General features: G+C 38.4%; 1 pseudogene; it reads right to left on the bottom strand.

The window, feature by feature from the left end:
• Positions 1 to 10,783, bottom strand: part of LOC115291158 — a 12,792-nt pseudogene extending 2,009 nt beyond the window's left edge.
• Between the last annotated feature and the right edge of the window lie 329 nt (positions 10,784 to 11,112).

Here is an 11,112-nt window from a genome sequence, read left to right as displayed (position 1 = left end):
TGTGCAATCATGAATGGGATCAGTTTCTTGATGTCTCTTTCCATTGCTTCATTATTGGTGTATAGGAATGCAACTCATTTCTGCACATTGATTTTGTACCCTGCAACTTTACTGAATTCATTGATCAGTTCTAGAAGGCGTCTGGTGGAGTGTGCCGGGTTTTCCATGTAGAGTATCATGTCATCTGCAAAAAGTGAAAGTTTGACTTCTTCTTTGCCAATTCTGATGCCTTTTATTTCCTTTTGTTGTCTGATTGCTGATGCTAGGACTTCCAGCACTATGTTAAACAGAAGTGGTAAGAGTGAACACCCCTATCGTGTTCCTGATCTCAGGGGAAAGCTCTTAGTTTTTCCCCATTAAGGATAATATTGGCTGTGGGCTTTTCATAAACTGCTTTCATAATGTTTAGGTAAGTTCCTTCTATTCCGACTTTCTCAAGGGTTTTTATTAAGAAAGGAGCTGTATTTTGTCAGATGCTTTTTCTGCATCTATCAACAGGATCATATGGTTTTTATCCTTTCTTTTGTTAATGTGATGGATCACATTGATGGATTTGCAAATATTGAACCAGCCCTGTAACCCAGGAATGAATTCCACTGGATCATGATGGATAATTTTTTTTATACGCTGTTGAATTCTATTTGCCAGCATCTTGTTGAGTATTTTTGCATCTGTATTCACTGGTTATCTTATCATACTTAAATTTAAACATGCCATTAGAACACATCTTCATCACATGCTTGACGGACTTGCAGGCCTCAGCCAGCATGGGCTGCACAGCATCATCAGTGACGGCTGAATGCTCAGAGCTTATCTCTGGCCTGGGTCCTTCTCCACCTACTGCTCATCGCAGAGGATCTGCTACACCACATCTCTCAGGTTGTCTGAGGCTTTTTAGGCACTGGAGTCAAGGGGATCGGACACATGTTTTGCACCCAGGTTCATTCTTGGATTATTTTTGATCAACGTGATGATGCACTTAAGGTCATTGGCTGTATACCTGGTGGCAGTGTCTTGCAGGGCCTGTTGCTCCTCATTCTCCATGGTGAGCTTGGAGAGCTGAAGGAGGAAGCTGTCCTCCTCTTGGATGTTTCGGAGGCTCATGGTAGCTGGGAGGAAAGACTTTCTCTGCTCAAAGAAGGCTCTGGTTGTCTCTGATACATCACTTGCTCTGGGTCTCATGCCATATCATTTGGGTTATAGTTCAAAATTTAGCTGAAAACTTTACAATCTGCTAATTATTTAAGTTGTAAATACTCCTAATAACAGGTGGCAGCAGTTAGGTGCACGTCACTTGCGGAAACCATCTCCTGCTGAACCTTTCCAAAGGAAGTTCTGGATGATCTTATTATAGCTAGGATTTTCAGCTATGATGGTGCACTTCCAAAACTCACCTAGCAGATTATCCTTGTGCTTGGGGTAACATTTGCTTGAGGGCACACTTGCCTTAGGGGTCAAGCTCAAGTGGGTTTCCCCAGAGGTGTTGGGCTTGGCTGAAAAACCAGAAAATATCTGGGGATTGATATTGGTGATAAATGAGGCACCTTTCTTTGGAGATGTCACCTGGCCAGTGGCTGTCACCTTAGCCTGGACAACAGCTTTCTTTAGTGTGCTTGTTGCCTTAGAAGACAGATCCACAATGTGCTGGCTTATCTATTCCTTCTCATTAACTTCAATCTTCTTCCAGCCTTCCAGCTTGTAAGGTCCTCAGTACTCTTTGTGGTGGCCTGAGCCCACTCAAGTTTCTCAAACATTTATTTAATGTGATATTGCCACTTTGTCATATTCCTCCTGGACTCTGAGAAAGGACTGGGCACCACTCTGCCAATCCAGCATACACTCTTCACAATCTTCTCCTTGCATACACTGAATTGTTGTTCAGCCATCTCACAGGGGCTACTGCAGAGACCCACATGCAACTTTGGCAAGAAAATAAGGCAGGTAACATGTGGTCTTAGGTTACCTTTCTGGAATGACAGAACAGGTTTCATCTCTGCCCATGAAACAGATTTGTTTCTGACTGATGGCTGAATTGTCTTATGTCAGGCCAGTGATGTTCTTGGAATAGGCATAGTTCTTTTTGACTGAGTGCAGGGAGCTTTGGTGGGAAGAGGATTCTTAAAGCCAAAATCCTACATCTCACGAAATGACTGGGAAAATTAAAATAAGTCCATGGTTGGGCTGGGGGTGGGGGGTGGTTCTGAACTCTGCTTTCCCCTTCCTCCAGTACACACCACAGGCCTCAGACCAGGCACCCACAGACCACGTCAGTTGTCTATAGTCATTTGATTTTATTAATGGGGTTAAGGCGATTCAGTGAGAAAAAGACAATTTTTCAAGAAACTATGATGGATATACAAATGCAAAAACAGAAAACAAAAAACAAAAAACTTTTACCTTGCACTAAATGTATTAATGTGGATCATAAATCTAAATGTAAAATCTAAGATCACTGGGTGTTATATGGAAACCAATTTGACAGTAAACTATTAAATATAAAAGAAAATGATACTGAGCTTGGTGATGATTTTTAGGTTAGAACTAAAAGAATGTGTTATAAAAATAATCATTTTCATTAATGTAAATTAATACTTTTCAAAAGAAATTTAAGAAATCAAAAAGAACAACCTTAGACTATGAAAATATATTTACAAAACTTATATCTAAAAATGGACTTGTGTCTAGAATACATGAAGCATACTTACAACCCAGTAATAGTAAGATAAAAAACAAAATGGGCACAATATTTGAATAAACACTTATCAAAGTAAATATATAGATAGAAAATAAGTGCATGAGAAGATCATTAGTCATTTGGGTAATGCAAATTAAATCACAATGATATAATTCTATACACCATGTAAAATAGGTAAAATTTAAAAGGTTGTTCCTACCACATTTTAGCAGGAAATCAGAGCAATAGGAATTCTCATGTAGTGCTTGTGGACATGTTAAACAGTACTAGTTTTGAAAACAGTTTGGCATTTTCATAAAAATTTAAACAGAGGTTTATCATATGTAATAGCCATTCCACTCCAACATATTTAGCTAAGAGAAATAGCCAACACACCAGTATTCTAGTTAGTTTTATTTTTATTATACAGAAATAGAAGGCAATCCAAAATCCTTCAATATTGAATGGATTAACAAACTTCTATAATCTGTACAATAATATTCAGCAATAAGAACAAACTACTGACACATGTCTCAAAATAGATGCATTCTGAAAGAAGTATGTTCAGTGAAAGAAACCAAGCCCAAAAAAGTGTAACATGTTCTCAGTTTTAAGTCACATAAAATTTATAAAATGAACAATAATCTATATTGATGGGACACATACCACTGGTTGAGAGATTAAGCAATAGGAAGAAAGAGTACCAATGCATTACAAAAGAGCAGGACAGAAATGTCCAATATCTTAATTATGCTGATTGTTTCACAGGTGTATAAGTATGTCAAGATACATCAAATCATTAACTTAAAACATGTCCACCTTATTTCATATCAAACATATCTCAATAAATCTATAAATTATAATAGTAAAGTAAGCCCAAAACAAATATTACTAAAGAAAGAATAGAAGAGTAAGGATTGTTGAAATAGAAAACATTATCAAGAAAAAAACAAAACCAAAAAAAACCAGACAAGAATTAGTCAACCAGAATCAAAGACTGATTATTTGAAAAGACAAATGAAATTATCATCTGGCAATATAATTAGAGGAAAAAATAAGCTATTTATTAATATGCATTAGGAATTAAAAGTATAACAAGCTATATTAGAGATGTATAAAATCATAATAATGATATCAACTCTTTAGTACTAATGTTTAAAACATAGATAATGTGGACAATTCCCAGAAAAGTAAATTTTATCAATTTAGAAATCAATTGAAACAGAAGTAAACGTATAATCATTATTTATTTGTCAAAGTATATTAGCAACTTGGCGGCAGACGAATGCAATCTTACTGGCAAGTGTTTATCAAACTTTTAGTGAAATTATCGCCTATATTATATTCACATTTATACAGAAAAGCTACCTAGGAGACATTTTTCAATGCATTTTGAAGGCTAAGCAGAAATTATATCAAAACTGAATGAAGAGAATGGAAAATAGTGCTCTTCTCAGAAATGCAAGAACAGTTTCATGTTATTAAACACTGATTAAAAGAGGAGAAATATTATTTTACCAGTAGATTCAAAGAAAAACATTTAACTTCATTTAACACTCATTCATAATATAGCATTTAGGCCAACTGAAAATAGAAGATAACGTCCTCAACCTTCATAAAGCATCTCTATCAAAAACCTACAGGAAATATGAACAACTAAATACAGAAGCATTCTTTATGAAGTCAAAAAGAATTTTAAAGATACCTAATATTATTCCTCTTCTTCAACATAGTATCATTAGTCATAGTCTTTGTAATGGGACGAGAAATAACACATAAGAACAGTAAGGTTTTGAAAGGTAGAACTGCATTCTTATTTTTCAGGGACAATGTGACTACGTACATAGTCAATCCATGATCTATTCCAGTCCATTAGAATAAATCAGAGAATTCAGCAAAATTGCTAGAAATTAATCAGTAGATTAAAAAATCAATAGTTTTTTCTATTGATCAATATATCAATAGAAATCTCTTAGTTGGAGTATCCCCTGGAAGCAGAACCTGAAACAAAAATTTAGGTGCAACCAATTAATGTTTGTTATGAACTCAAGGAGAAGTAGATAGGAAGCAAGGAGAGGAGAAAAAGTCAATACAGGGGTGAATTATTGAAGTCACTGCTGTGGGTAATGGGTGTTTGATTTCACTGTGACATCTGAGAAGTACATAAAATTTCAGAATTACTGGTTGAAAGGAGAGGAAAGTGGGTCATTTATCCATGGCTCCTGTTCTCTAGGTTCAGGTTTGTTCTTGATGGCATCAACTTCCCCAAACTTGTCTCCTGTGTGTGGTATGTGCCTAGTGGACCTCTGTGGATTCAGAGAAGGCCCTGAAAGGCTTTCACATGGAATGGTCTGACACAACTGAGTCTGAAATCCGAGGTGAGTGGAGGGGATACGATGTAAGACTCTAAAGGCATCAGTGACAACCAAGAAAATAATATGTTTCCTAAAATATTTGAAATCACAGTAGCACCTATCTGTGTGTCTGTGTCTATCTCTCTAAGAATAAGCCCAGGGGTGCCTGGGTGGCTCAGTCGGTTAAGCCTCCGATTTGGCTCAGGTCAGATCTCACGTTCGTGGGTTCGAGCCCCGTGTCAGGCTCTGTGCTGACAGGTAGCTCAGAGCCTGGAGCCTGCTTCCAGTTCTGTGTCTCCCCTCTCTGCTCCTCCCCCTCTCATGCTCTGTCTCTCTCTGTATCAAAAAAAAAAAAAAAAAAAAGCCCAATAAAAAACTTGTGAAATCATTGCAGAGAAAATGGAGAGATGTCATGGTCATAGATGGGAAGGCTCAATATTGTAAAGACATCATTTAACCTCAAATTTAACAATAAGTTCAAAGTAATTAAAATTTAAAAAGCAACACTACAGTGATCTTTGTGGGACTTGACAGGATACATGCATATAGAGGCAAATGTAATAATGGAAGCAAACGGGAATGGGGTTAGCCAAGATAAATGAATGAGAATCGGGAAGGAGGATGTGCCCTCTGCCAGATTTTAAGCCTTGTTACAAAGCTGGAGAAACATTTAAGAAGTGTTTTTGATGCCGGGAGAAGGGAAAACATATAGTTTAAGGGCAAACTGGGAGATTTACTCACAACCCACTTAACTGAGAAAACATTAGTGTTTATATATGTAAAGGATAAGGAATAAATAAGTAAAAAGACAGCCCAATTACAAAATGGGTAAAGGACATGAGCCAGAAATCTACTGAATAAGAATCCCAAATATTCAATAAAATATGAAAACAAATCACTAGTAATCAGGGAAATGAAAACTAAATAGCAATTATATACAATTTCACATTTATCAGAATGAGAAAAAATTCCTAGAATAACAACTACTAGTGAAAAAAAAGGGGGGGCGTAAAGGAGAATTTTCATGCATTCCTTCAAGTGAATTGCTTCAAGTGAATATTGGTGCAAAGTCTTTATGATCAATTTTTCTGTATCAAAGGTAGCTGATGGTGACTTATTCACTGAAATACATCTCAGTTATGTGTTCATTGCTCTATCTTTAGTACCAGTTTCAATATCTGGTATATATTAGGCTTTATATGACTACCTGTTGTATAATTAGTAACTTTTTAAAAAGTAATCTTTTGCTATATAACTAACCATCTCCAGACTTAGTGGTTTAAAACAGGTTATTGCTCACAAGTCTGTGATCCATCAGCTTGGGTTAGGAAGGTTCATCTCTGCTTACTTAAAATGCCATCTAGGCCCAGTTTAAAATCTTGACTGGTATACATGGAGCATCTCTCCTCAGAATTTTTATCATCCTATAGATTAGCCTAGACTTTTTCATATGGTAGCAGAAGAATTTCTAGAATCAAGAGAGGGCAACCGGCAAGGTGCAAGCAGATTTTAATCCTCTTCTTTTATTACATTTGCTATTATCTATTGAGAAATGTGGAGGATATGAGATTTCGTTTTACTTGCAAGTTAACAAATTAGCCTGCTATAGTTTTCTGGAAGCTGGCAAGAAGATCCAAGTCTCTTGGTCCAGAGGCAAAGGATTCTGTTACAGCACAGTAAGTAGCATAAGCATCATGTGTACATGAGCTTTTATTGCCTCTCATGTCAAATGAGACTGACACAGGGGTGAATGTTTCAAATGCAGTGGGTTTCAATCACAGATGGGGAACTCTGAGCTTATAGAACCTCAATCTGTTATAACCTGTTATAAGCAAATCTGTCTTTGCCCCAGAGGAAGGCATCATCTCTTTGATAAGGGATGATGTATGATGTAGGATGTTAAGCAAATCTGTCCTTTGCTCTACAGGGAGACACTATCTTTACTTCTAAGGCTATTTGCTATACTTATACTTTCAAAATTCTTGAAAAAAATAGGCTGGAACAAAAGACCAATTCGTGCCTTGCTTGTAAGATGTGGAGAAATGTGAGAGAACCATGGTAGTTATCTTCTAACAATGTCCTATCAGTCAGAGTCACATGGACAAATCTAGAGTAGTGTGGGAGGAGACAATCCAGGGTCATGGATACAGGGAGTCATGATTTATTAAGAATTGTTACTATAATGATCTGTAATATCCTTCCATCCAGCGATTCACATCCAGGTATGAGATATTCTCACACCTGGAGACACTCTCATACGAGAAGACATGTAAAGATATAGCTATTACTTTTTTCTGTACATGTAAAATACTGGATACTATTTAAAAGTTCAGCAGAAGGGGAATGGATATATAAATTGTGGTTTATTCAGGAGCACTTGGGTGGCTTAGTTGGTTAAATGTCTGACTTTGGCTTAGGTAATGATCTTACCATTCATGAGTTCAAGCCCCATGTTGAGCTCTGTTCTGACAGCTCAGAACCTGGAGCCTGCCTCAAATTCTGTGTCTCCCTCTCTCTTTGCCCCTCTCCTGCTGGCGCTCACTCGCTCTCCCTCTCTCTCTCTCTCTCTCTCTCTCTCTCTCTCTCTCTCTCTCTCATGGCACTGTTATAAATAATTTATATGTATAATGTCAGCTCACAAAATTGTATGACATATCACAGGTGGGCATGTTAACCAAGACTGGAGATCTACTAAGATAGTTGGTTTGAAATATGCTGCATCAAAATGGGCATTTAGAACAAAAACTTGAATGCAAAAGTAAATCGTGATGGGGGACAGAATGCATCCCTTTATGTAAAATTCAAGGACATACAAAATAATGTTCATTTTTTCTCTTTAGTCTAAAGACTATGTCTTTAGTCCTTTTCTTTTAATCTATGTGCAAGTTCCAAAGTTATTTTGAGCTTTGCTTTGCTTCTCTTGCTGGATCTACTGCCTCCTTCCACTACTAAAATATGTATTCTATTTGAAACTGAGGATCTAATGCTGGAACCCAGCCATCATTGGCTAAGGAGAATGCTTTGCCAGACCTGCAGGTGGTTGGTTCTTCTGCAGAGCTCCTCTGGGCAGAAGAATCACACTTACCTCTGCTGCTATTCTTAACTTCAACATTTATTTTTGATACAAACATACTAAATATTCTTTCCACTTTTGTCCTTTGACATTTTCTGTTATTTACATTATATTCACCAAACTTGAATATTTTTCCATCCCTGTGAAAACCACTGCACATTCTTTACCAGAGCCTCTGATATTCTTATTGCCATTTATCAAAGATTCTCACAAAAAAAAAATCTGTGAGATTTAATGTCCTAAAATTTGTAATGAAATTCAACAAAGATTTGTTGAACCACTTGGGTATTTTTGCCATAGGTAGCCCAGGGGTGAATAAGATAAGGTCCATGCCTTTGGAGAATTCACAGCCTACTGGGAGAGAAAGACCTATAAACATAGTAACCAACCCATGATGCAATATGTGCTAAGACAAATGTGTTTATAAACTACTTTGGGCTCACAGATAAGGGAGTGATTAATTTTACCTTCAAGTCTGAGGGAAAACCATAGAAATTAAATTACATCAAGTTGAAACTTGACAGATAAGTAAGGGATTCCACAAGAGAAAAAGTAAGTAGGGATAGTCTGAGAAAGGTAAAGAGCACATACGAATGGCTGAAACAGGAAAGGATATGGGGAATATAGGATATTGTTGGTGAAACGTAAGTTATATTAAAAGACAGAGAGAGAGCCCAGGGGGTTTCGGAATGAGCAGATACATGGAGGCCTGGATAAGGAGTTTGCACTTTAATATGCAAGCAATAGGGACTTTCAAAAGATTTAGAGTAGGGAAGTCTCATGGCCAGATTTTTGTTTTAAAAATTTTTGGATTTGGTCCATTAGAGTATAGGCTTCATGAAAGTAGTAACCTTGTTTGTTTTATTCTTATAAACCCAGTCTCCAGAATGATCCAAACATATGGTAGGTACCTAGTAATATTTGTTAAATAAATGACTAGCAGCTAAGAGTGGAGGAGGATATTTTAGATTAGATGTTTATACAGTGAGGTGACCATAAGGGACTTAATTAGCATGCTTTGTTTCCGTGTAATGTTTAATCACTCTCAACTTTGGGCAACTAAATAATTTATTGTCCAAGTTGGGAAACTTAAAAATATAGGAGGATGCTTTTAAAAGTATTCTGGAGATAACAGGTGGAAACTGGAAAATTTGTGGTTGTATCTCAAGCTCATATCATATTATCAGGGTCTCAGCCTCAGGCTAGCACTCAGCATGGGGGATGGAGAGAGGACAGTTATGAATAGGTGGGGGCTGGGAAAGACAAGGCCCCATACTGATGCGCTTGTCCTCTGAGGGGTGTGTGCTTTACCCAGTGTGCTTTGTAGTTATTACCTATGCTTAGAGTTATTAAAGGTTTGTGAAATATAGTAAGTACCTTGATATCATTTGGGTGCAAATATCTAAGACAGCAAAGAAAACATGCAGTGCGTAGGGCAGAACTCTGTCCCTGAAAGGTCAATCCTGGGGCAAGAAGTGAGCACACTGACGGAGGGCTTTGGAGGGTGCCTGGGTGGCTCAGCTGGCTGAGCATCCAACTCTTAATCGCAGCTCAGTTCATGAATCCAGGGTTGTGGGATTGAGCCCCATGTCAGGCTCTGCGCTGGGTATGGAGCTTGCTAGGTATTCTTTCTTTCTCTTTCTCTACCTCTCTCTCAGCCCCTCTCCCCTGCTCATGTGCTCACACACTCTCTCTCTCTAAAGTAAAATAAAATAAAATAAAATAAAATAAAATAAAATAGAATAGGGTCTTGGATTGACATTGGTGGAAGCCATTTCCACTTCGCCTACAGTTTTTTGACCAGTGGGTGCTAAGGCACCCAGATGCCTGCAGCTCTTTGAGGAGACAGATGAGGAGTAAGTCAGGGCTGTGAGCCATTAAATAACCCTGAGCGTAGGCATAGGTCTGTGTACTCAGAGCCTACACACAGCTAGTGGTCGATAGGAATTATTCTGTATGTTGCGTTTCTTTCATTGTCTTTGAGCCATTTTCTTAAAGATCACAGATTTTCTCAGCTTCTACCATGGGAATGCGAGGCAAGGCTGGGAGAGAAAACACTGAGGGTGCAGGGGTGCTGAGCCAGCCGCAGCTGCCTGGGGTAAACCCCTCTGAAGAGGAAGGGGTGACTGCAGCGGGATGAGCAGAGCTTGGGGGTGACAGGAGCAGTGGGCTGAGCCAGACAGCTGGCAGGCACGGCGAGCAGCAACTGGACGGATTTGTCACATTCCCTAGAAACATTTTGGAAGGGAAACTTGGTAAAACGCAAGGCCTTGGAAAGTCAGTAGACCGGGGGGTTCTACATATTGAACTTTATAGCCTGAGGCTGCTGATGCGAAGATATTTTGTTTTAAAAATGTTCGTTTGTTTCTTTGTTTACTAATGAAATTTTTTCTAATTCCTAGAAGCATTAGAGGTTTTCTTCTCTCTTCCCTTAGTTTTCCTGTTGCCCAAAAGACCACCACCAACAACAAAAACGGTCGTACTTTTCTTTTCCTTTTTTATCTCACCTTGCCCACTTGTTTCTCTTTCCTCCTTCCCCTTTCCCCGTCACAGCTCATCAATCTTTCCCTGCACCTCTGTTTTCAGTGTCCTCTTACCGGTGGTGCTTCTGAACCAAGATGAAGAAAGAAGCATTCTGGGCTTAGAGGACTCCAAACACGCTGTTTTCCTGCCTCCTGCCATTGCTTTTGCTGTTTTTCTCACCTTCCAGTTTGTGTGTGGCTAGTGTGCTACATTCTCATAGCCCTCCTCTTGTCTTATTCTTCTTGCTTGAGCTGCTAGACTGTCTTACAGAGCTCACTTTCTTCCTTCCCTCAAATCTGCATGAGCCACTTCCCCCCAGACGTCAATAATTGACTCAACCCCTCTCACACAGATACACAAACACATGGTTCGTTTGTCTGACCATCCTTAAAGAGCAGACGGGAAAGGTTATTTTATTATTTTGCCAGTAAGAAACAAGTCCAGAAAGGCCTTGATGAAAATCAGCCAGCCATAATGATAGAAGCACA

Source organism: Suricata suricatta, chromosome 5 (assembly GCF_006229205.1).
Source record: "Suricata suricatta isolate VVHF042 chromosome 5, meerkat_22Aug2017_6uvM2_HiC, whole genome shotgun sequence".
Classification (NCBI taxonomy): Eukaryota; Metazoa; Chordata; class Mammalia; order Carnivora; family Herpestidae; genus Suricata; species Suricata suricatta.
Note: the sequence above shows the minus strand (reverse complement) of the source record. Positions and strands in the feature narration are given on the sequence as shown.